Raw genomic sequence first — 25,517 nt, 5'->3', positions numbered from 1 at the left:
TATCTTGAATAAACAAAATGCATTTATCCATAACAATAAATTTAGATGAATATCATGTTTGTGTGATCTACGTGTATGAATATGATAATAATATAATGCATTATATTATATATGACTATATAATATTATGTACATAGTGCATATACATACTCTATATAATATGTATACATAGCCATGGTACACTTGTCAAAATTGTATATCCGTGTTCATGACAATTTAATAATAACAAATTAAAATCTGACAAAATAACTGGGCTTTTCAAATTTCAAAGAGGAAAATATACAAAATAATTAAAAAATTATTATGACAAATGAATTACAGTGTTTCAAATCGTCCAAATATAGGAAAACATAACACAATATTAAACAGTTACACATTTAGTATATAGCATCGAGTATGGATTACGCATTGCAATCTGCACTTGATAATTAAAGTGGAGTAGCAACGTACGTAATTGTTAATCAAAACACGATTCGTCCAAGGTATAATATAGTTAAGTTGTGTATTATATAATCGAACGTTTGATGATTTTATTAAAATACGTATTGTAGCTCGTATTCCATTCAAATTATTATACTTCACGGTAGAACGACGGCGGTTATTCCGTTTCATCGGTAAAATATTTCTCGACAACTTTGGCGTATACGATGGTTCAGAAACGTGAGCGGATTGATTAGAGGGCATTTTTCGATCAAACTGACGATATAATATATATATATATATATGTCATATTATGATGTATATAAGGTGTATAGTACTTATATATATGATAAAAGACGTGGTGGCGTTGGGAAATTGCGGGCGTTCTATATTTCCTCGCGTAAAACGAAAAACGAAGAAAAAATGCAGGGAAAATGAGAGAAAAAAGGAGTAGAAAATAAAACCAATCTGCCAGCCGAGTAAATCATTTTACGTATGTCGAAGGTTTACGCAAGCCGCTTTTTATCTGCATCCGACGTGCCGACACCGATTGAAAACTACAACGTGAAAGGTACAGAAATATGTTGCGTTCAGCGTTCATCATACGTGCGCAACAAATTTGACGACGAAGCGTGAGGTATATAGTTGTATAATATGACAAAGTAAAATAGAAAAATCACCGGTTAAACGGGCCGTCGAGAACTTTTAAGTGCGGTACTAAAACAGGAAAATTTTTCCTGTCAATTTTTTGGATATATTGTATGTACCTATTATTCTGTCACATTATTATTATTATGAATTGAATTATGATTTCATCATTGCTTGTCTAACCTAACCCTGTTAATCCAGTTCTCGTATTGTTGTAGATTTTATCTTATTATATTTTAGTAGAACATTTTTCTGAAAATATTTTTGTGTAAATATCGTGTAAGTATTTATTTTATTTACAAATATTACGCATTTAAAGTTCAAACAAATGGAGTATATAATACAAATACGATTTCTATTCAGTTCACCTCTGTAATCAAAATTTTAAATTATTCTGAGCAGACTGAATCGCAATAATAATTTTATAAAACGGCGATTATATAGAAAGAACAAATGAAAATTATCTCAATTATTCGGTAACCTTTTTTTCTCTCCTGGCAATAAATATTGCTGTTAAAAGTATTATAACACTTTACTAAACTAAAAGAAAGAGACAACTATATAAAATTTAATTGATTTTTTGAAATCACCACTTACATAAGTTGTATGTAAGTAGGTACTCTTATGTTTAATAGAAGAAAACCAAGAATTATTACGTAGAAAATGAATGATTTATGTTGAAAAACGTGTATGTACATTATTGTGCACTGCCCAGTTTTAATTCAGGTGTAGAAAACACAATAACGTATCTGACAAATCTATTTATTGAATTAAATGCGATATATTGATAAATATTATTTTATTTGTTCCAAAATGTAATGAAAAACATATACGTTTAATTATAGTTTAGATTTATTACAAATCGGTAATTATTTAATAAACTGAACTAAACATTATATTGTTATTATTCACTGAATTGTCTTATTTAATATTTTGGTAGTTCCCTAATAATTTTTTATCACTTTATAGATTGTATGAGAATTTTGTAGAGAATCTTAATGTAAATTACTAAATGTTAAGAATATTAACCTTATTAACGTAATGTTAATATAATGATGGTGGAGGTTAATATTTTTGTAACACGTTTTTAAGTGATAAATCCCTAAGGACATTTATGATAAAGCTTTGTAAGCTTTCCTTTCCATCCTCACTTAATAAAAAAATATCAAACACTGTATCCGGCCGGAGATGGAACCGGAAATTGGGCAGAGAAAAAAAAATCACATATGTATATTATAAAATATGTATATAACAATAAACAACAGTTAAAAAGTGAGTAGGAATTCAGGTTTTTTCTATCGGAAACTTGATACCGTTCTACCTATATAAGAAATTATTGATAAAACTCTCCACCAATATATGTCTGGGTGGCTTGGTGGGTGGATAAGATAGACCGCATGAAGAAGTAGAAGTATTATTCTTATTATTATCATTATATAGGTGCGTGTGTAGTGTTACGCGCTGCGTGCGACCGCGAACAAGTGTTGCTGCCAGCCGGGCCGAAATAATCTGCGAAACACGGTTATATAGGTATATCTCGCGAAAAGGACCCATTTGTCATGTGTCGGGTAACTGTGGTAGTGGTGTGTAGGACGGGCATTTTAATAGAGGGTGAAGGTCTATTATAGAAGTGCGGGTGGATTGTGTGCCGAGGAGTAACTCTAATTTGTGTGTTCGTACGCCACTGTAACACGCATGAGGTACTTGCAATCCTCCTACCGCATATACCGGAGACAATTATTACCCCCGACGGAGGTGCCCACAGAATCTTTGGAATGTCCAATATTATATATATATATACACTCAATGAGACAGTGTAACAATAGTGGTATATACCTACGATATTTCCAATGGATTCGGTGGAATGGTGGTAGTCGGATGGATGAGAACGAAAAATGTATTATTTTGAAACATTTAAGTGCGCCCGAACGGTTAGGTGAAATTTCGTTTATAAATAATAAATTCGATGAATGAACTATAGAATTTAGATTAAATAAAACAACTTGATCTATATCTATGTATATTCTCTTTTTACGAAGATTATAGGTACCTTTAATAATAATAATTAGAGTATAAAACAAAATACCAAAAACTTTGGATGCGATGTGGTCAAAATTTAAAAAAAATAACATCATTCATAAATAAAAAACAATTGCTTAGTATTATTTAAAATAAATCAAAATATTCTGTATTACATTCCAATACTACTCTCTCACTGACTGATAACCATTTCTCAAAAATAACAACGTGTATGTACTTGAAATTAAAAAAAAATTTCCTTTAATACTTGAGAATCTAAAGTTTACATGAACAATAAGAAAGAATTTAAAAAATATATAATTTTAAAAATAGATTCACACAGGGATTTTATTTCAGTAAACAGAAATCAAATATTGTATATTTGTCAAAACAACACAAATAATCATGTTCCAAAATCCACGCAGTTTAAAATTAACAGAATTTGAAAGGGTATAAATCCACGGGCATTTAATTTGTGCACGGACAACCTTGTATAGGATAAGCTAGTATATAGTGACTATAAGTTAAAATAATAATAATAAAAAAAAAAATCGTATATGAATCAAAAATTATTTTTTAATTAATAATACAAATTACTAAATACTTAAAAATATTCTAAAATATGCAAAATATTATGCTTTTAAATTTTGTTAAATTAGAGTATTCTTTGAAAAATAGTTCTTACTGAAGATTTTGTTTATTATTCTAATAATATTACTAAAGTTTAACTAGTTTTTAACTAAACAATTTTTAACAAAAATCTCCCCCAAAATTGATAGCATTTATTAAATTAAAAATTGTCTTCAGATGCAAAATAATACATAAATAATAAAACCATTTATCAGCTCAAAATTCAAAATAATAACTTCTGATTAATTTAAAATTAAATTTAATATACCTAATGTTATTTTTAATTTATATCAATATTAAACAAAAACTTCATATTATACACCTAGAAAAATGTATTAAAACTAAAATTATAAAGACATTTTTTGAATTTCTAAATGTTTAAGTATTTTTTAATATTTTGTTAAAAGATAAATTAAAATTTTCAAATAATTTTTTTTCTTGATAAAAATATTAAATTATAAATATAAATCTGTACATTTTATTTTATTATTAAAATAAAGTAAAATTTTAGAGCTATAACATAAATCCCCATAATAATTATATTTATATATTATAATATGGTTCATGATGCATAACAAAACAAACACATTTTTTATTTAAGAGGTCTATTATGTTTTATACAGAATTATAAATTGTAAAATAATTTAAAGTCTTTTAATATTTATCAGATGTATTTACTAGCACTTGTCAAATATCATTCTAATCTATGAATAAAAAAACTAAACTAATTAAAAGCGTTAAACGGAATATTTTTCTTTAGATAAAGTATTACTTAATTGTTTTTGAGTATTCAGAAAAACGAGTACATTTAGATAATGTACATTTAGAATACATTGTTATTTAATAGAACATGTATCAATTAGGTATTTAATTATAAAAAAGTCTGAATACTCATAATAAAAAAAATATATATTTAAACAAATTAAATAGTATTATATTCCTCATTACAGAAGAGAATATTTGTTTGATAGAAATAAACGAACTAATGTGTTCTTTAAAACAAATAAACTACAACATTTTCGTTATTGCATACGAGCGTAATCACTTTATAGATACACACGACACACCATTCAAATAGCACAACAAAATACTAATTTCCTTTTGACAATTAAAGCACTACTAAACACTTTAAATGATAATATAGTATATATGTACCTAATATCACAGGTATAATACATTAATGTACTATTGCATATTTGAACTGGGGTATAGCATAGTATAATTGACTATTGTTCGTGATAATATTATACTTTTTGAATAACAGTGCAGTGTGCAGACGCCCGCAAACTGTCATACATATAAACACACGTACACAAGGACGTAAAGGATAGGGGACGCTAATAAAGTACAAGTATTGATGTTGTTAAAAAAAACGATTCATTTAAAATTAGTTTTGTTTGCGTTATTATAACATTTAGAATGCATATTTCGAACTATAAGTTGAATATTAATGATCGAGGAATATATATATATACATAAAATATTTACATTAAAAAAAAAAAAACAATTGCATAAAAACATGTTTGAAAATTATTTATACCCATATACACACTGGAATATTAGACACTTCATAATAGGTACACGAAGAAAAATAAATTTGTGTTTTACCTAATTTACTAGAATTATATAAGTATAATATACGACATGTACCTACGCAGGTTGTATAATAATTTTACATTGAAATAATTCATTTTTACAGAAAAAAATCAGGTTAAATAATAAAATATATTATTACAAGAATAAATGAGTAGTTTTATTTTATGTCGTAAAATGTTTAGATTGGTGTGATGTATTTTTAAAAAAGTAGATAGCTATATAATATTGACAAGTGAATAATGGAACTTGGTTTGTATAATCTGATTGTGTAAACCTTAAAAATTACGTATCATATGAACCACTTTCAAAATTCTATTCTCATATCACTTTGTGAGGGAAAAATAATACTGACATTTTATTTATTTTTATAGATATACACGATGATATGATCTTTTTCAGTCAAACAAGATTGATGTTTCAGAACATTTTACATGACATTTTTTTTTCAATACTAAAAAAAAATAATTCACAAGATACTATTGGAATATAACACACATTTATGCACATAAACTAACATTATTTTTTTTAAACTAATTAAAAGTAATACAAAAAGCAAAACTTAGAAAATTATATTATCATAGAGTTATAATTAATGTAAACAAAATTACTAAAAATAAAATGAACGTAAGAGATAAAATTGAAATAGTTAATCTCTTCAGGAATTGAATTAGTATTAAAACTTAAATTGGGACCTAATTAAATTATCAATATTATATTGTGATAAATTACAATCTATTATTAAATTTTAATACTATTTATTTTTACCATAATTTTTATAGTTATTTTTGAGCACATTTTGTGATATTATTGTACATTTCAAACATATTGTGTATATCAATAAAAATTGACTATTTTAATAAATTATAAATAAATATAGGTACGTTTTGTATTTAAATTTGTAATACACAAAAAAATAAATATTAATTAACTTTATTTTTACGATTTAAAAGTTTAAAATATAACATAAAATATGATCTACAAGTCAATCAGGGTTGAATATAAGCTGTCAAAACGTCATACACAATACAAAATAAAGTAAGTTACATTTTTCTATATCATCACTGAATATAGTTAGGTTATTTTTATAATAGATACACAATCAATTCCTAATAATAGACTATTTTTATTTTGAAAATATTAAATAGGTGGTTAGGTACCTTTAATTAAAAAAAATCTATTTTTAGCAATACTAAATTAAGTTGATGCATAAATATTTAATAGGTAGACAATGAATATATTACGATGAGTATGTACATGTTTTATATAGACGTATCGTAGATAATAATATACGTCAAGTAGTAACACGCGGTATTCAAATGAAACCAAATTTATAAATTTAAATAATTATTTAACATGTTAAAAAAACATCATAATAATATCATTGTGAATAATGCCTTAAAGATGTATTTAACAAAATTGCAGTTAATCTTCTACATTACAAATCAAAATAGGTATCTAAAAACCTAAACCCGAATAATTAATCCAATAGGATATGAAAATCTATAATATTAATATCTATACATATAGATTATAAATGTTTAATATTAATAAAAGCTAAATAAACTAATAAGTAATAACTGAATAGATAATTTGATATTCATATTAATTACAACATAATTTAAAAATAATAAAACAATTTTATGAGTTATTATATCGATTAGTAAAAAGCTAGAAATAATATTTTGCAAGTAATAAGTAAATACGAGATTGACAGTTACAATACTTATATAAATATATGTTTAACGGAATTGTAAAACAGCCAACAGGTATATAAATGCGAAGAGTAATAATGCTATACCACTTGAACACATACTCAAGTTAAATATTAAACTATTAAAGCATTCATTTGAATAAATTATACATTAACAAGTGTCATTTTAGCGAGTGATTGTAATTAAACATTTGTTTTCAACCAATATTAGATAAAATAAAAAAGAGATATGAATAGGTATAATAATATTAGTCAAATATATATTTTTATTTCTTAACATTAATTTTGTAATTTAGTTAAAATTTGAACTTAATATAAAAATTACAAAAATCATTTGAAGAAAGAAGCCACTCAGGAAAATTGTATTATTTAAATTTAGTTTACTATTAGGTATCGTATATGATATATGAATACATAATACAGGATAGGAAGTTTTATTTTTAACCTATCAAACAATACTTTTTTTTCTAAAATGGGTTCATTTGCTTATTTTTGCCTGTGTTTTATACTTATACAGCATGTATATATATATTATATATTATTATTATTTATAAATTGATAGTTTTATTATTGTAAGACAATTAATAATTAAATGTTTTATGAAAACAAAAAAAAAAAAAAAAATTAAGCTTAAGTTAAATTTTTTGTTTTTACTGTTCAAGATCCAACTTTGGCCTTTCAATTGTAGTGTGTGTCTTTAATAATAGTGTCAATCATTTATATGTTGTTAAAAGAAAATGACTATTAAAATACAGATAAATAAAACACAATAATTTAGTTTACATGATATGTAAATATATTGAAAATCAAATATTTTACTACCTATTAAAGTAAGTAATTATAATTAATTATACTTGTTTAATGTTTTATATTATTTGTTATTACTTATTATGTTAATAATGATGACTTTATGTACAAATAAAAATATAATAAAGTAATATAAGTAATAATGATTAAATGTCACATAATGTACGTATAAACGTATATTATTAACAATATTGAGTATCAATTACATCTATACTTACTGAATATATTTATATTTATAGTGATAATAAGTAATACATTATTTAAAGGAAAAAATATTTTACTGTTGAGGTAACGGTATAAATATATATAATTTTGTCATTGTATTTCATGTTTAATTATTTGTAAATAAATACGTCATATTATTATCTCCTAAGATAGAGTCCTAAACACGCCACTGACACACACGCAAAATATACATAATATATATGTTATACATAAACCTTCACAAACTATGCAGCTATTAAATTTTCTCAATAAATGTTTACAGTACGGTAGACAATTTAACAATTCAATAATATATTAACTCCCACGACTAGCAAGTATTCTATCTATAATTTGTCTTTATATTTACTTTATTATTATAATATATTACAATAAATAGGAAGTAGGTTATCATATACATATTAAATATTATAGATTATAATATAGAATATAGATATTCTCTTCACATGAAAAAATGTTAAGAAAATAAAATCCACCAGAAGGAATGAGAGACATTTTTTATTAAGATCGTCTTAAATAAAAATATATACTGCATACTAAGTGTGTCTGGAGACTTTTGAAATAATACTGTATTTTAAAATTTTTCTAATATGATGAAAATTTATATTCACACTTAACTATAAAATTGGCAAAGGATTGTTTTTCTAAAATACTTTTTTACATTTTCGAAACAATATCAGAAGGCACGTTTGATAAACTGTTTTAACGTTTTCTTCGGGGCAATATTCGTCGACCGTCGTATCAACTTTTGAGTTCTAAGGCGGCTATATTATCTATATTATAATGCGATATGTATGTGTACCTAAACGTATGTCTCTATTATACGACATGGCAATAAGTGATAACCCAAAATTATATTATAAATTTGCATACTTCCTCGTCAACGTACCTTTATCATAAGCGTTTAAATTTTTAAACATCTATATTATATTTTTATTGGATCTAAATAATCTCAACGACGACCATCAAACACGAAACTTTCCATGGCGATAGTAGGTATTATGGTATCCTATTTTATTATATAATGTACAAATACGATATTTTACAACGACAATTATTGTATTGGTAATTATTATTTAGCGAACTACGAGTATTGCGTACACAGAAACCGAAACCGCAGATGAACTGAACTACTGAGAAAAATATTTCGTCAACGCCGAGATTGATCGCGTAGCGGACGGTAACGACTCACCCGACGACGAATTGGCACTGCAACACGTGCGCGTACCGCTAGCCGCTGCCGACCGATCATCAGCCGGCCGGCGCGCCGCCGCGAGACGCCAGCGTGCCGCTACCTAGTGGACCATGACCGCCGCTTACTGTTAACGCCCGGTGGTGAATAACCGATTATTTTCCCTGTCGCCAAAAAGCACCGTTAGACGTCGCCAACGTTATTTAAGTTCGGCCGCTATTTTAAATTATATTTTAAAATTAATACCCGATACATATTAAATTAATTAATATTGTATTCGAACGTCTAATGTACTTTGATAGAAAAATTGTTTTTTTTTTTTTTTTAATCCAACAAGCTAATTATTATTATTACCTATAATACTATAATATTTGAAATTAAAATAACTTAAGTTTGCACACCATGTAAATTACATCATACATGCCAAAATTAATGATCCAAGTCAAAGCCAAATACATATCTTCAAGTATATGGTTACAAGTTGTGATGTGCCACTAGGAATATTCCCCAAGAAACGTTCCTGAGAGGTTGGAGAATATTTAATATTTAATTTTAGAATTTTACATTTGGATACTTAGTTTCATACTTTTAATTTCTATGTTACTACGTAATATACTAGAAAGTAAAGTTCGTAGTTTCACACTTCACAAACTTGTGACTCATAACCATAATTATTAAATAAATGAAAAAATAAAAAAATTCAGAATCTCGAATACAAAAGTCTCGCACTCGTCGTTACGTCGCCAAAACCATATCACTATGGTTCATCATATGCCATTATGTCGACATAACAATAACCAATAAACAATATTTACGATCCAATATCTAGTTTTCTAGTTTCCTTATTGAAATGAAACGTTATTAAACCCTTTAAATTCTTAACTCACGGGCCAATGGGCCATATAAATAAAATCACTGTACCTAAACTATCCATAAATATTACCAAAAACGTCATAAATAAATTTATAGAAAATAGAAAAACATAGGTACTAATACTAATACTATAGTCTATAATAATCAAATTAATTTCACATTTTGATCGTAAGAATAAAATTGAAATTAAATGAATTTTGTAACAGGATAATACGTACCTATAAGCTCATATAGTCATACGACTTTAAATTTCTGACGATTAGAAGCACGATAAATTTTACATTTAAATACTATATTAGATATATAATAATGGTGAAATTCCAACATTATAGTTATTAAATGTGCTGTGTTTTATTATTACGCAATACATTATTCTATATGTTTATAAGATACTAATTCAGTTTAATATTTTAATGGTTTTATTATCAAAGGATGAAATCTGAATCATATCAGCCGTTACATTATATACCTACCTAATATAGTTTCGTAATGCAATTATTCATAAGTCATAACAAACATCAAACCTCATCCTTACAAACCATTTTAAAATTCCAGTATTTTTTTTTTGTTTTTCAAAAATTATTTAACTTTTAGCTATTGTATATTCTGATCAGGTTGATTAATGCATTGGTTTTACAATGCTATTTTATTTGTATTTATGTATTTATTTATTTTATTTGTCTGATAACACCTTTGGGGACAGTAAACATGTTCCGGTTTTCAACTTTGAGGATAGTTTCTGATAGTTAATTGGACATAGTTAATACTTTTTATAGTAAAAATTATGATTACAATAACCCGTTCGATGATAAGATATATTAATTATAGAATACCTTTACAAAAAGAAAAAAGAAAATTTCTCTTCTCTTAGCATTGAAAAAATGTCTTATACTTTATAATAATTAATTTATAAACACATTGTTTATCAACACATGAGTAAAATTAAGTATAATATTATATAATTGTGTTATACTGTTATAGTGATTTTATTATTTTGAATAAAAAAAGGTATATGTATATTTTGTTATTTTGAATATTAATTTTCTTTCAATTGTTAATATTATTTTTAAAAGGACTGAACGGGAAGTTAATTATTGAAGATTTCAATTTAGTTCGATGTAAATGTTTGAGTTTTGTTTCATAAATATTGAATAATTTATTTTAATTATTATTGGTTTGTATTTACTTATGTATCAAAGTAATATTATAAAATATTCAGTATACTACTGAATTTATACTATTTAAATATTATTTCCTTTTTAAGCGTATAAAAATAAATTTAAAAAAAGATTATGATTATTTCTAATTTGTTGCCTGCTTATCGAAATATCTGGAACTGCATAATAATAATATAGTATTTATATTAGTTTCCACAAATAATTTTTTTAAATAATGTTTTTTTTTTTTTTTTTTTTTTTTAATAATAAATAGAGGTAATTTAGATAGCTTTAGACTTTGACAGTTTGAATAGTGACACGCATAAACTGAGATAGAAATAGGTACCTTGAGAGTTAAGGACAAGACATCAAGCAATCTAATAAAGGTTTAGATGTTTGAACATTAGTTCTTATAGTTGGATGTTGGATTAGTTAGATTAAACCAACTATTAAATATAATTAGATATAAACTAAACAAACTACTTAACTTAAATTGAATTAGATTAGATACGATTATTTATTGTTAACTTTCGCTGACATTTTTTTAACATTTCAATTTTTAAAATTAAAATTATAATATTTTTATAAATATGCCATGCTATATTATGTATAATTATATATAATTTACTATATATTTGAATCAATAAGTACTAAATTCTTATATTACCTTAGTATTATAATATTAATAATATACATATTTTATTCAACTATTAAAGTTAGATTATATCTTATGCCCTTATGGGCTTCAACATTTTTAGTTTAATATACCAAGTTGTTTACTTAAATTGTATACTGATAAATTTCAATAATAGTTTATATTAAATGAATAATGACATTCATTAAGATATAGGTAAATATCTAATTTATCACAAATTCATGTTAAATCCTATATATATTTTTATATTAATATAATAAGTATATTTACAAAATAAATTATAAAAACATTTTGAGGTATCAGAATTCCTAAAATTATCGGTATGTACTAAGTAGTTTGAGCAACTTTGTTATAACTTGTCAATTGAAAGTTTTTGAATTGAAAAAAACATTTGCTACATTATTTGTTAAATTTCGAATTTCTAATACTCAGAACAATAACTGTAAAATATTTATTTTGACACGTCTATGTTTGAACACTATAGACAATTCATAAGAGTTATCTTGAGTTATTTAATATTTAATTCTACAGAGCAGTGGTTCTCAACTAGTATAATCTACTAAATTTAACGTATCGGACACTTGAAAGAAAATCTTAATTTTATTTTATAAAACACTGCTTGTTATTAATATAACCAGGTTAAAGTTATTGCCGTATGCAACATTTAAAACTTATAAAACTTAATAATATCGTAGTACATACTTATTAGTATTAATAATTTTTTTTTCTACCAAGTAAGTATCATCAATATAATTTTATTGAAAACCACTGTGTTATAGCATAGTAAGTCTGTACAATTTGTATAATAAAAATTAATATTATATTATGGATTAAAATAGAAAAAAAAATGAACCACAATGAATTATTCAAATCTTAGAAACACTGTAAGTTCCCTTGTTTTTGTAGTTGATAAAATTGGAAATAAAATAATTTATGTCTTGATTTAGATTGAGAAGATTTTTAGTTACACAATTTAAATAAACTCCTTTAGTTTTAAATTTAGAGAACAAAACCATAGAATATCTTTGTGACAATTTGTTTAGAATGTTCCAAGAAGTTTTATAAATACTGTAATACTTTAACTGTAAATTATATGTTACGATTCGTTGAATTGTGAATTATCGATATCTAACTATTTATTATCTAAAATAAAGTTTTTAATTTACTTTTGCTGTTTAAACTTGAAAACAGTAGGAAAGTAAGTTTATATTTTTTATATACTATGTGTTCCATGAAATGGAAGGTTTACTAAAGTTAAAAATATTTTTATACCTTATCCTTTTTTTAGTATTTTAAAACTAAGTTGGTGTTAAATTATAATACTATTAAAAATATAATATTGTGTATTTTATTCAATTTTACTTAAATTGTACTATGAAGCTTGTTAATTATTACATAACAATACTGTTCTTAATTTATTGAAAAATATAATCAGATTATAGTATTATACTCATTGTAGGTTTTTCAAATTCTAATTCTCAGATTATAATATTTATACATTTGTTTTAAAAATGCTCGACTAATTAATATATTATATATAGCTCGATATAATATTAAATATACATAAAATTAATTACAGTGTTATTAGACACATTGTTAGTCAATTTACACTTCACAAAAAACTACAAAAATTGAAATTGTACCTATATAGACCAATTAAATAAATATACGCGGACAATTAGTGGAAATTATATTAATGCTATATGATAATGTATATTGTATTAGAACCTACATAATATTTAAACAGATATTTATTTTAAGGTAGATCTAGAAACAAGTGTACAACATGTGTTTTACGCTGTATCATTCTTAAAACTAATTAATTTTATTCCACACTATAGGACCACAATAATGTTTAAACTGTTTATAGTTCAAATCATTTAGTATTTAGTGTATACATTATACGTTAAATGGAATTTAAACTAAAACAAAATTTTCTTTTAGATACATATAATATAAATATAATATAAGAGTTTTATAAACGTTATAATACATCAATTAACATTTAACTGAATAATCGTAATAAATTCAAAAATACGTCTAATCAAATTAAAATATGCTAAAAATAGTTACTGCATGCAATTTTATTTGCTTCGAATTTAACTAGTATTATGCTATACTCTAGATCTATAATTTATTTCTCTAAAATTAAGTATTAGTAATATATATTTATTTGTTCTAGACTATCAAAGATAATAATAAAAAATAAGCTTAAATATTGCTTAATAAGACTTATACCTACCTGAAGCCCTGAACACATATTATTTAATATTACCATACATATTCAAAAAATTATAATATACATATATGCTGGTAATGTTATGTTCATAAAAAATTATCTTATATACTATTTATTTTTTTAATTTTAAGCTTCATGATTAAAAATATACATGATATATATACTAATTGAACCAATTATGTGCACAAGAGGGAATTATTGGTTTTATAGCATTTTTCTATCTTATGAAAAATATTTTTTTTATGTTATCAAATGATACACACATTATTTGAATAAAATTTGTATTTGAGAAGCCATGCACATATTACGATCGGAGCTACTCTATTAAAGTATATTTGATTAGGTCATAAAATATAAATAGAAGTAACAGCTATAAGAATTCTTTTGGTTGCTAAAAAATATTTTCGTTGATTTTATATACTATCTTAAATTGTAATTTTATCACGGCGCTTTTAATTTTTCTTCTCATGATATTCGTAATAAATGTACGGTTACAATAATACCATATCCACAGATATACGTAACCACCATGTATCAATACTAATGCACAGAACATAATATTATATATCTATGAATGCATTCCGTACGAACATCCTGCAAGGCTTGTAAACAATATCAGCTGAAAACTAATGATTTTATTATGTTCTATGATTAATTGGCATGTTTAAATAATCGAAGTGCATACGCCATTATCTAAAGACTAAATTTTCTTATAATTCTGGTATTTTTGCTATTTATTTTACCCTATATCCAATTACACTGATATCTGCTAGTCAGTTATTACACTAATATTATAATAACGCAGCAGTAAACAAATCCATCATGATTTAATAGTTATCTATTTTACTATAAATAAATAATACTAATCGATAATTTTCAATAATCTAATGGTAGTACCTACATAATATTTACGTCACATGACTAAATTTTATCGAAGTACTTAGATTTTCCAAACCTAAACAATATTACATTATCTATACCTTTTTACATAATATGCAAATTAAATTAATTTTAAATAACCATCGTAGACTCATATGAAATTTTTAATATTCCTAACAATATAGGTGATTGATTTACATCCTACCTTTATGAGACGCCCTGTGCATAAACTTCGAGAAACGTGCGGTGCATTTCATTAGACTATAGTACATCCAGTTATATACATTAAATACGTGGAGACTCGTTCAAGACTTGTTTTACTGAAATGTCGTCGCATTACACGATATTATATCTACACTATGCTCTCATAAATAGGAGCGCAAAGACGTTTAATTTATCGAAAGTTAATGTTTCTTTTCACTATAAAAAAAACTTTACGAAAACGGTTCAATTGAATATATATAAGATATAACAGTCAGTTTAGCAACAATAGAATCCGGAGAAAATGATCGTTCTAAGAAGACCGACAGAAAATATAGTGGTTATCTGTTTACCACGAATACACGTTAACAACTATATAGACCGAGATCACCTCATTTGAGTTTACTGTGGTTGTCGGCGTACAAATGGCCGAAGGTTTATATAACCTCACAGTTGAAAATCCCCAAAGAGTTCTCATTTGGTAAGTTGTCGTTAAAGTAATTATCGACGAAACCTAGTGAGGTTCTAAATGAGTATGGTTCAATCACAGAAAAACCCATATTTTTAATGGTACTCTTCACGATATTTTCAATTCGTTAGTCTTGAAAAGGTTGTAACGGTTATTAATTCTGCCTTTTTGATCACACCACTTTTATAGTTTTTTTTTTTTAAATTTTTTATGTACATGGACTACAATTGAACACAATTAATGTGTTGACGTTATGTATAGTGTGAAAAAATTCTAGCCATTAAAATAGTTAACCATGTACTTATTAATCTGTTCAACAAATTTGCACTTATAAATAGCATAATATTATGTTATGTATTATAATTATATAAATATTAATCATTATCATGCATTGGTGTTATAATCAACCAGTAATTCGTGTACGTATTTTCAAGGTAATGTATAACTGTAATATGGCAAATAACGCCGTGGGAACTGCTTTCACATTGCCTCCGTGGTGGATGGCAAATGCATCCATGTAGTTCACGACACACCCGATCCAAAGTTTCAAACTGTATTCAAAGTTTCTATAATAATACATATACATAGTATGTCCCAAAATAACTATATTTCCATAATAATAATTGGTAAATGAATATGTTTAAACATACATTTTTCAACATAATTTTTAACTAATTTTCGATTTAATTACCTTAAATAATGAACTAATTTATTTAATTTTTAGAAATATAGTGTACTCTTTTTTTTCGTGATTATCCGTGGAATAGCATAACATGCATCAACATTTAACAAATAAGCGAATTCCGTGGGTAATTTGTAAAATTAAAATATTATGTTATAATTACATATATTAAGTATTATTAAAAAATTAAATCATGGCATTTTAAATAGTATTCAAGACAATAAATCAGAGCATGTTTTATTTTTATTTAAATATTCATATAATATTACGAAAATATTTTAAATTTCATAATTATTATTATAATTTTTGTATACATAATATATATGTATCTAGATGATTACTCAGAAGACTACGGATAATCGAGAGTACATTCTATACATAAATATTGATTTTTTTTAACGAACATTAAAAAAATAACTGTTATATTTGTGATGAAAAGATTTTAAAATATAATTTTATTTTTCGTATTATTGTTTGAAATTGAAAAACAATTTGTAAAATTTGTTGTAATGGAGATTTATATAATTCGTTCAAAATTTGATCCTATTTTTATATTGTATTGAAATTATTAGATAAATATAAGAATACATTGTGATTGAAATTTAAAATTAAAAATGTATGCTATTTATAGTTAAAAAAAAATTTAAAAAATATTTATTCAGTAATGTTGTTTTGAAATGACTTCAACTAACGTAAAATAAATATTTCTTAAAACGTAAGTAAGTTTCAAGATAATTATGAGCTTTTAATTTTAATAAAATTATACACAAAACAAAAAATATAATATATATTATAGCTATAGTTATTATATTATATTATAGTTTGAACTATTGCTATATTTTTATGATCAAAAATTCGACAAAAACGATAGAATTTCGTGTTTATATTATCATTTTATTTAACCGAATACACAATAATTTGATCCAAATACCTTGTGTACTATGTTAAACAGATAAAAACATATTATATTATATAATGTAAAAATATACGTTTAATGTTTATGTAATTACCATTTTAAACGATTTAAACATAAAAACAGAATAATTATACTTACTAATTAATTACTATGTTATATGTATATATCATGCATGGCTTACTTTGAGTGTTACCTATTGAAGATCCCCATTAGATGTGTTTTAAAAATAATTTAATGGTGATAACCGTATTAAATATTATTAATATTACGTTATATTTATAGTTGTTATATTTTAATTAAACAATACTTTTACACTTAAGAAACAAATTTATTAAATGCACGGAGTAAAATTCATTTATGTAAACTTGTGTAGAATAATGGTCTTTAAATTTAGTACGAATTGTTTCATTACTTTTGTTCATGGTATAAAGTGGAATTGAAAAGTTTTCAATAAAAAGTGACCAAAAGTTTGAAATAACTTCTCAAAATCTATATCCAAATAATGTATAACACACACACGCGCGTAAATACTAAATATATATGTGTGTGGCACTATAAGAAGAAAGAAATTAATTGTATTTTAAAATCAAAACTTTTTATTCTAACTCAATTTATGTTTTAAATTTAATGAACGCTTTTAATATTGCTTAATTCATTAAATAAAAGAAAATGTAGTAAAACTTAATAAAAATGATTTAAAATATATCATATGAATGTGTTATTGTCACTAATTCTAATTATATAAGATACAATAAAGTTTTTTTGTCAAAAAAAACAAAACCTTTTCTTAATCCTATGTTAGGTTTTAATCTGTAATTGATACATCGTATATTCGTATCAATCACACTTTTATAAACAATATTTTATAGTCACTACCATAGTACATTGAAACGTACACATAGATTGAGATTAATTTTATTAATTTGAATATAATCGTGAAAAATATATTTTTTACGAATAAATAAAAATCACCTCAACTCCATGAATAAATAAAAATAAAAGTCATACAGTATTATAGAAACAATTTAACTACATATACATTTTCTATGCTGCTTTTCACATAAACCGTGATTTTAGAGTTCTATGAGAGTCCATTTAAGAACATTTTTAATCCTTTTTTATGTTTCAATTAAAATTTACAATTTCTTTATATAGATTTAATTTAGTATGAGTTACTTTATAAAATTTATTAGAAATTTGGCTGAATACATTAAAGTATGTAGTTAATTTTCCAAGCATAAGATAGTTATATTCTGAAAGGGTTTTTATAAAATTGACCAACTATAAAAGGAAGAAAATAATAGTGTTTAAAAATTCGTTATCGATTTCAGCACTCCCGACAACCATAATATTATATACCTATTATACACATTTTGAATTAAAATAATATAATTTAAATAAAATTGAATATTTATAAAGGAATTAGGACACTATCTTAATTAACTAATTGAAAACATTAATTTAATAATATTCTAATTAATAGATAAATTAGTTTTTAGGTTATGATTAATTTATTTTCTTCTATACTATAACAACACCTTTATCCATTAAATATTAAATAGAATAATATCAACGTATATTAAAATATATTATAAATAATGAATAAAATATTGAAGTTTCCATGCATTATATATATATTTTCGTTTTAATATTGTAACTAAAAACCAACAATAAATTTTTCGAATTCAACATATTTTATTACAATAAAAACGAATCAAAAGCTTAAAATATGTATCCTTTTTCTTTTAGCTTAACATGCATACTTAATTAATAAAAAAAGTGTGCAGTACTGCAGATGTACACAGATACAAACTTCAATACTGTTTAAAGTTATTGTTTTATTTATTTATTATTTTTTATTAAATATTTGTCACATTTTATTTATATTATATTTTTGTCAATTGAAGTAGGTATTACTACCTACTACCTTACTAGTTTAAAGTAATTTATGATTAAAAAATGTAATATCATACAGCTATCATAGAAAAAACTAGTATAAATTGAAGATATTATTATTATTTTTTAAAATTTGTAGTTCAATGCTGAATTATTTTATGTAACTTAATAAATCTTTTATCTTTTATATGAATACATTATGTGAATTAGTTTTCAATAGAAATCAAAAATAAACATAGTATTAACTTTAAATATCTTTGTTGATTATACATTTTAGTAAATCATTAATTTTTATGTAACACAATGTGTAAAGGAGTTATTAAAACTCAATTTTATATTACTATACTATGGGTAGAATGTATTCAATAAAATATGATTACGTCATGAATATAAATTTATATATATATATATATATATAATGGCTAATTTTAAATTTACAAGATTCTTGTTAAAAATATATATAATAAAATACAAATGACAAAGTAATACCTTTTAAAGTTTAAAGTTATTTACTCATGTCGTTGGATATTAATATGATATCCGTAATAATAATAATAATAATAAAATTAGGTTTATAAACATTTTTTAATATATCAAAATAAAAATAACAATATTATACAAAAGAAAGTGAATTACGCATATATAATTTTACATAACTTAACTATAAATCTTTGAATTTTCTATCTAAAATCTACACGATGTAAATGAAAGTACTTTTCCGAACTTTGTAGAAATATTTAAATAAATTAAGCCAAGAGAACAATGAAGGGAAAAGTCTGAAAAAAAGATAGGGAAAAATGTTTGCAATAAATGTCGTTTTAAATCACAAATAATTCATTATTAAAATCGGTCTCGCTGTCTATAAAGAAATTCATTAGTTTAAAATTTCCCGGGATAAATTGATTAAAACTAAATATAAATAAATATATTTTATTATTTATCTCCAAATAATATTAACTTTATAAATAAAGTATATTAATTCATATTAATATATTATAGATTATAATACTGTACAGTGTACATTGTGCTGAATGAGCATGAGATAAATATAATTTACTTATATACATTAAAGGAGTAAATAGTGTAGTAGTATAATTATGTATATTGAATACACTACTATAGTATATTATATACAATATTCTATTTCTCCAACTATTAAGTGTTAGCTAATAAGTTCCATCTGAATATTATGAACTTAATCATAAATCCTCATTCATATATTTTATTTTTATATTTTTTTAATATAATCTAATTAAAATGTACAAATATATTTTTTTATCGTTTTGATGTGTCCTGAAGCTGTCAAATGCAATATAAATTAATAAAATTTGTATGCGTAATGTGTAACATGATTTTTTTTTTTGTAAATAAGTTAAAATAGTTCAATTTATTCATCTCGCTCTTTTATAGCAATTTTTAATTAAAAACGACTGTAGGTACATAATTACTTAAATTAATATCTGTATTATATTCTTAAAATGTAAATTTGAGATTATGCTAGGTAGTATTACAAAATATATTTCATAATTTAATAATATAGACCTGATATAGTCTTGTATACGAATTATTAGTACTAAGATTTTTATGTAAAAGTGTGTATTTTTAGAAATTTCTGATTATTTTATTTCTAGATTATTGCTTAGGAATCACCTGGTGATGATGTAAATGGTAGTGTTATTATTAAATTATGCATATTTGGATAAACTGAAAATGATTACATATTTCTACTATAAAAACTCGAAAATTCATATTATCTTATGGTATATTTCATTACTAGACGTTTTTACATTATAATATGTCGAATGGAAATATTAGAATAAAATATAAGAAGTAATAATAATAATAATAATATTTTATTAATTTTAAAATGTGTTAATTTTTTTTTTTATATTTTATGTTTTGGCGTGTATTATACTAATTGCATAATTTTGCATATTTTACAACAGTTTTTTATTTCATATAAATACTTGCTTGACTAACACTGTAGAATACTGGCTAATTAATTACTTATACCATCCCCAGTTAATTATTAATAACGGTAATATTTTATAGTTTTTATCATATCATGCTCAGTTGATAGAAATTACAGCTGTGTGTTGCATTGTATACAACAATATAATTTAAAAGTTTAACCGATTGCTATAATAGATAATTGTCATATTATAAGAGTTTAATAGGTATTGCGTTTTAATATTCATCGAATAATATCGGCTTATTGTGTGCAGAAAATAAGATTTTATGAACTACAACTGTTATAATAGTGTACATACATATCTTGAATTCTGAGCTTGTGCCGTAATATATCATATACTTCATTGAGTTTACGTATGATGTAAGAAAATATTTATGTAAGAAAATTCTTTCTTTCGTATTTTTTCAATAAATTCCGTGTATACGAGTACACAATATAATATATAATTTTTACATAAAACACAATAATACTTTCCGTAGATTCAATAATAAGTTGTCATCTTTAACAAATATAATATAATAATTCATCACATTATATATTATGATATGATATTATTATTTTTATTTTATGCGTATTTAAACAATACAGATTGATAAAATTATGCATGCTTGGTGCAACGAAACTTTTTAAATATGTACCAAATATCTGTTCAGACCTGCCTATAGTCGTAAAATGAAACTGTCAGGTTGTATTTTTATAGCAAAAATAAATTATCAATCCAAATGGACCGTACATATTGTATGGTATTCCATACCGAAAATAATAGGTAAATCATATTTTATTAATAAAAATATTTAATAGTACATGGGTAACTATCAAAGCCTACTGAATGCGATCCCCGAAATTTCATGAACGGAATAATGTATAGAATTACATACAACGGTAGCACTAGTCAGTATATTGTATAGGTGTTCTGCACACAATATAGTCATTATGTTATCCGATAGGTATAATATAGTGTTCTTCCACTCAAAAGTAAAATCATGTTGAGTTTTTGTTGCGTGATTTGAACAACTGATTTGAACAACACGTTGATTTATAAATTAATTAATTTTGTTTCTCGTAATGATGCGGATTATTCTTCCTAATGATTCTAAATAAATAATTATTCAGTTTGTTGTGTTCGAGAAGGATGCGATTTATCAGTGAGTTTATGTTAACTAGAGTGTCCGCTGTCAGTGTTTGATACCTTCTACAAATATTATGTACCGAAGGACTACATACGGAACCTAGAAACCCTGCTGCAAGCCTTAATTAATTTTTTTACTCATCAGTCATGATTCAACTTTCCTTGAAGATAAGTTTATTTTGCAAATAAACTTATTTAGTTGTGTTTACTATTAATTATCACGATGTTAATTTAACTTGTTATATGAAAAAAAACAGTATTTTTAATATGTACATTTTTACATAATTTCTTCATTATTATATTTGCTTATATTATAATTTATAACAAATATAAATAACTCTTCCCCAAAAGTTTAATTGCAGATATAAAAATAATTAAATAATAATCGTTTGCATATTGAAAAAAATAGTTTATTATTATCTTAATCAGTTCATAAAACCAACAAAATTTGAATTGTATTAAATTTGCATTAATTAATGAATCATTATTTTCTTAAAATATTTAAACGTTGAAATGGCATATTGAAAATTTGAATCTATAGCTGAATAATTGATTAATTGTAAAACAGTCATTGTTGACTGCGTAACACTATTAATAAAACATCGAATGGCGATACTGTCTAGTCCATACTACAACGAACGCGACTAAGTCTTTGGGGGTTCTCAAGAGAAGGGACTGTTATCGACGACACCTATCCGACTACCACACCGTTGACGATATTCCTTATCGTCGGCAGTCTGTCTTTTGTCTATCATTACGGTTAACTTTTCAATCCGATTAAAGATTTTATGCACGTCGTTATGATAAACTGTCAATTTCCCTTCAATTTTGTTCACACGCGTGCTTTGACTTTTGAGTGTGCTTCCCTAGGCTTGGTACACCTCCAGTTACCAGTGATGTATATATTTTTTTATAAGCAATGCGAAACACGCCATTTCTAGCATTATGTAATTGCTCTTATAGTTGTTGCCCATCCGAATATGTCGCATTGAAAATATGACGTTGATTGTTGTTGAGTCACGTTTTACTGCAACTACGGACAAGCATAGTGGTCTTATCAAATCTTATCAAATATATACTAGATCTAATCCGAAGCGTATTTAGTCAGACATCTTACTGTCAGTACGGGTCCACAGGCATAAAATCACAAGTAAACAGAAATTGGATTTACACGCTGTGTAGCCGTAATTCGTACAGTCAATAGACCCAAAATCACGAAATAATGCTAAATATTTTTTACTCACGTGAACGTGCTTAATCGACTTTTTATAATAGCGAACGACGGTCAATTTTTGTAAAATATATTTAGCATTAAACCGTCGGTTATTATTAAAAAATAAGATTAAGCGTATTCGTAAGTACTAGTGGTTAGGTACTGGTTGAAGGTTGTAGTTTTTGTAATGAAAATCAATATTAAATTAATTTCACGATATTATCGATGTGCCGAGAATAAGAGATGTCGTTTTGTCCATGTACTGAACTTGCCTGAACATCGCGCCGGCCAATCGATGTAAGCAATAATAATATTATTAATAATGTAATAATATTGTAAATAATAATTAATAAACTAAACTCACTTAACTCAACTATAAAAAAGTACCTTTAACGTAAATATAATAAAAAAATTCTTTTTTTAAATGATTTTGAAATTGTTTAGGTATTTTACACTTAGGCAACACTGCCATACCATTAACTTACAAAAATTGTTTTTTATTCTATGATTCGTAATATAAATAAATACTTATTTTTCTATCAATGTTAAATTGACAAATTGTTTAAGCTTGTTTTATAAATTTAATAATAAACTGGTTTTAATCCTACTTGATTTTGATTTTTTTTTTTTACAGTAGGGTAAAATATAATAATTTTTATTAACATTTTTATTTTTAAAATAGGTAAATGTATATTTTATGATTAAATTGTATCAAACACATAATAATGATTTTACGCAATTAATATTTAAAATTTACCAAGCTACATAGATAATAATAAGAAAAATACATAGATCGCGTATTTAATATGATTAAAACTTCTTAATTAAACATGATGGTGGGGTACTTAAGTTATTTGCTTAATTACTCTTTGTAAATGTTGATTAAAAGACGTAATTAAATACATAATATACCAAAGATTTAGTTAATCGAGAACAGAGTGTGGATTATATGATAAGATATTTGTTTATTTATTAAGTTTCGGCAACTATGGCCATTAGCTTTGGTGTTTTTTTTTTTTTGTTACATTAGGGTATGGTAAGATAGATTTTTGAAACACGTATGTGTTCTCGTATGTGTTTTCGTATGTGGGACATGTTTTGACGCAGAAAACTCGAGAACTACCGATAACAGATAGTACTTGACCACAGCACCAGTTATGAACTGTGGTCAAACACTATGTTAAACTGTTACCTAACTATAGTATTATCTGATTACCTCAAACTGTTTGTGTACCTACATAAAACTTATTAATTTAGTATTATGTAGTAACTTAAAAGTATAATTTAGACTTGAACAACTACCGTTTTTTTGTCAATATATTCACAAGTAAAACTATATAATTAACCAAATTGTATTGATCAGTATATTTAATATGATGTATAGCATAAATAATGACGTGTAGGATGGGCGGTAAAAATAATTAAAACATATCTTTAGTCATTCCAGTATGAGTTTTGGTTTGGCCCCCTACATAGAGTGTTGGTAAAATATTTCAAATCACGTATTCCAATTCACTAGTAAAAACCGGTCGAAAATATGATTTATAGGAGTAACCATAGCCGATACATGACGTAGGTCTTCAGCGTTTAATAAATCATAAACTATTTTACCGAATAGTTTAAAATTGAACACGCATACGTGCATAAATAAAATTTAATCACCCAAGTTTTGTATATTATTGTTCTAAGTCTTTAGTCAAACTTACAAAAAGTATTCGACTGTAGAAGTGTAGAAACAATAATGTTCACAACTAATTCCGTCCAATTTGAGGGTTTCAATATAAATATGATGTTATCGTGGTTTTTAATACAAATTTTCCCTTCATTTTGCTCTTGCAGAATTTACGAAATTGATTTTCTGTAAAAGTTTAGCTAATATTTCATGTATTAAACTTGACCAGAGAATGCGTTTCGACTATTAAAGAATGAAAAAAACTATTTATTTTACAGTAGTTGATCGAGAGAACTGCTGTGCTTTTGCTAGATTTCAG

At 24.6% G+C, this 25,517-nt stretch overlaps 2 protein-coding genes across 4 annotated transcripts in view; one reads left to right on the top strand and one right to left on the bottom strand.

Moving 5' to 3' along the window:
* The window catches only part of LOC114126445 (GTPase-activating Rap/Ran-GAP domain-like protein 3), a 309,554-nt gene that overhangs the window by 100,490 nt on the left and 183,547 nt on the right, over positions 1–25,517 (bottom strand). Inside the window, exon 1 of one of the 3 annotated variants that reach the window (XM_027990390.2) lies at positions 8,943–9,535. The exons of the other annotated variants lie outside the window; for them this stretch is intronic. The gene's annotated coding sequence lies outside the window, so the exon portion shown is untranslated. Of the gene's footprint in view, positions 1–8,942; positions 9,536–25,517 lie in introns of those variants that run through there. 3 annotated transcript variants of the gene reach the window in all.
* Positions 23,688–25,517, top strand: part of LOC114126446 (homeodomain-interacting protein kinase 3-like) — a 54,220-nt gene continuing 52,390 nt past the window's right edge. Inside the window, exon 1 of the mRNA XM_050200611.1 lies at positions 23,688–23,823. The gene's annotated coding sequence lies outside the window, so the exon portion shown is untranslated. The remainder of the gene's footprint in view (positions 23,824–25,517) is intronic.

Source organism: Aphis gossypii, chromosome 2, assembly GCF_020184175.1.
Source record: "Aphis gossypii isolate Hap1 chromosome 2, ASM2018417v2, whole genome shotgun sequence".
NCBI classification, from domain to species: Eukaryota; Metazoa; Arthropoda; class Insecta; order Hemiptera; family Aphididae; genus Aphis; species Aphis gossypii.
Note: the sequence above shows the minus strand (reverse complement) of the source record. Positions and strands in the feature narration are given on the sequence as shown.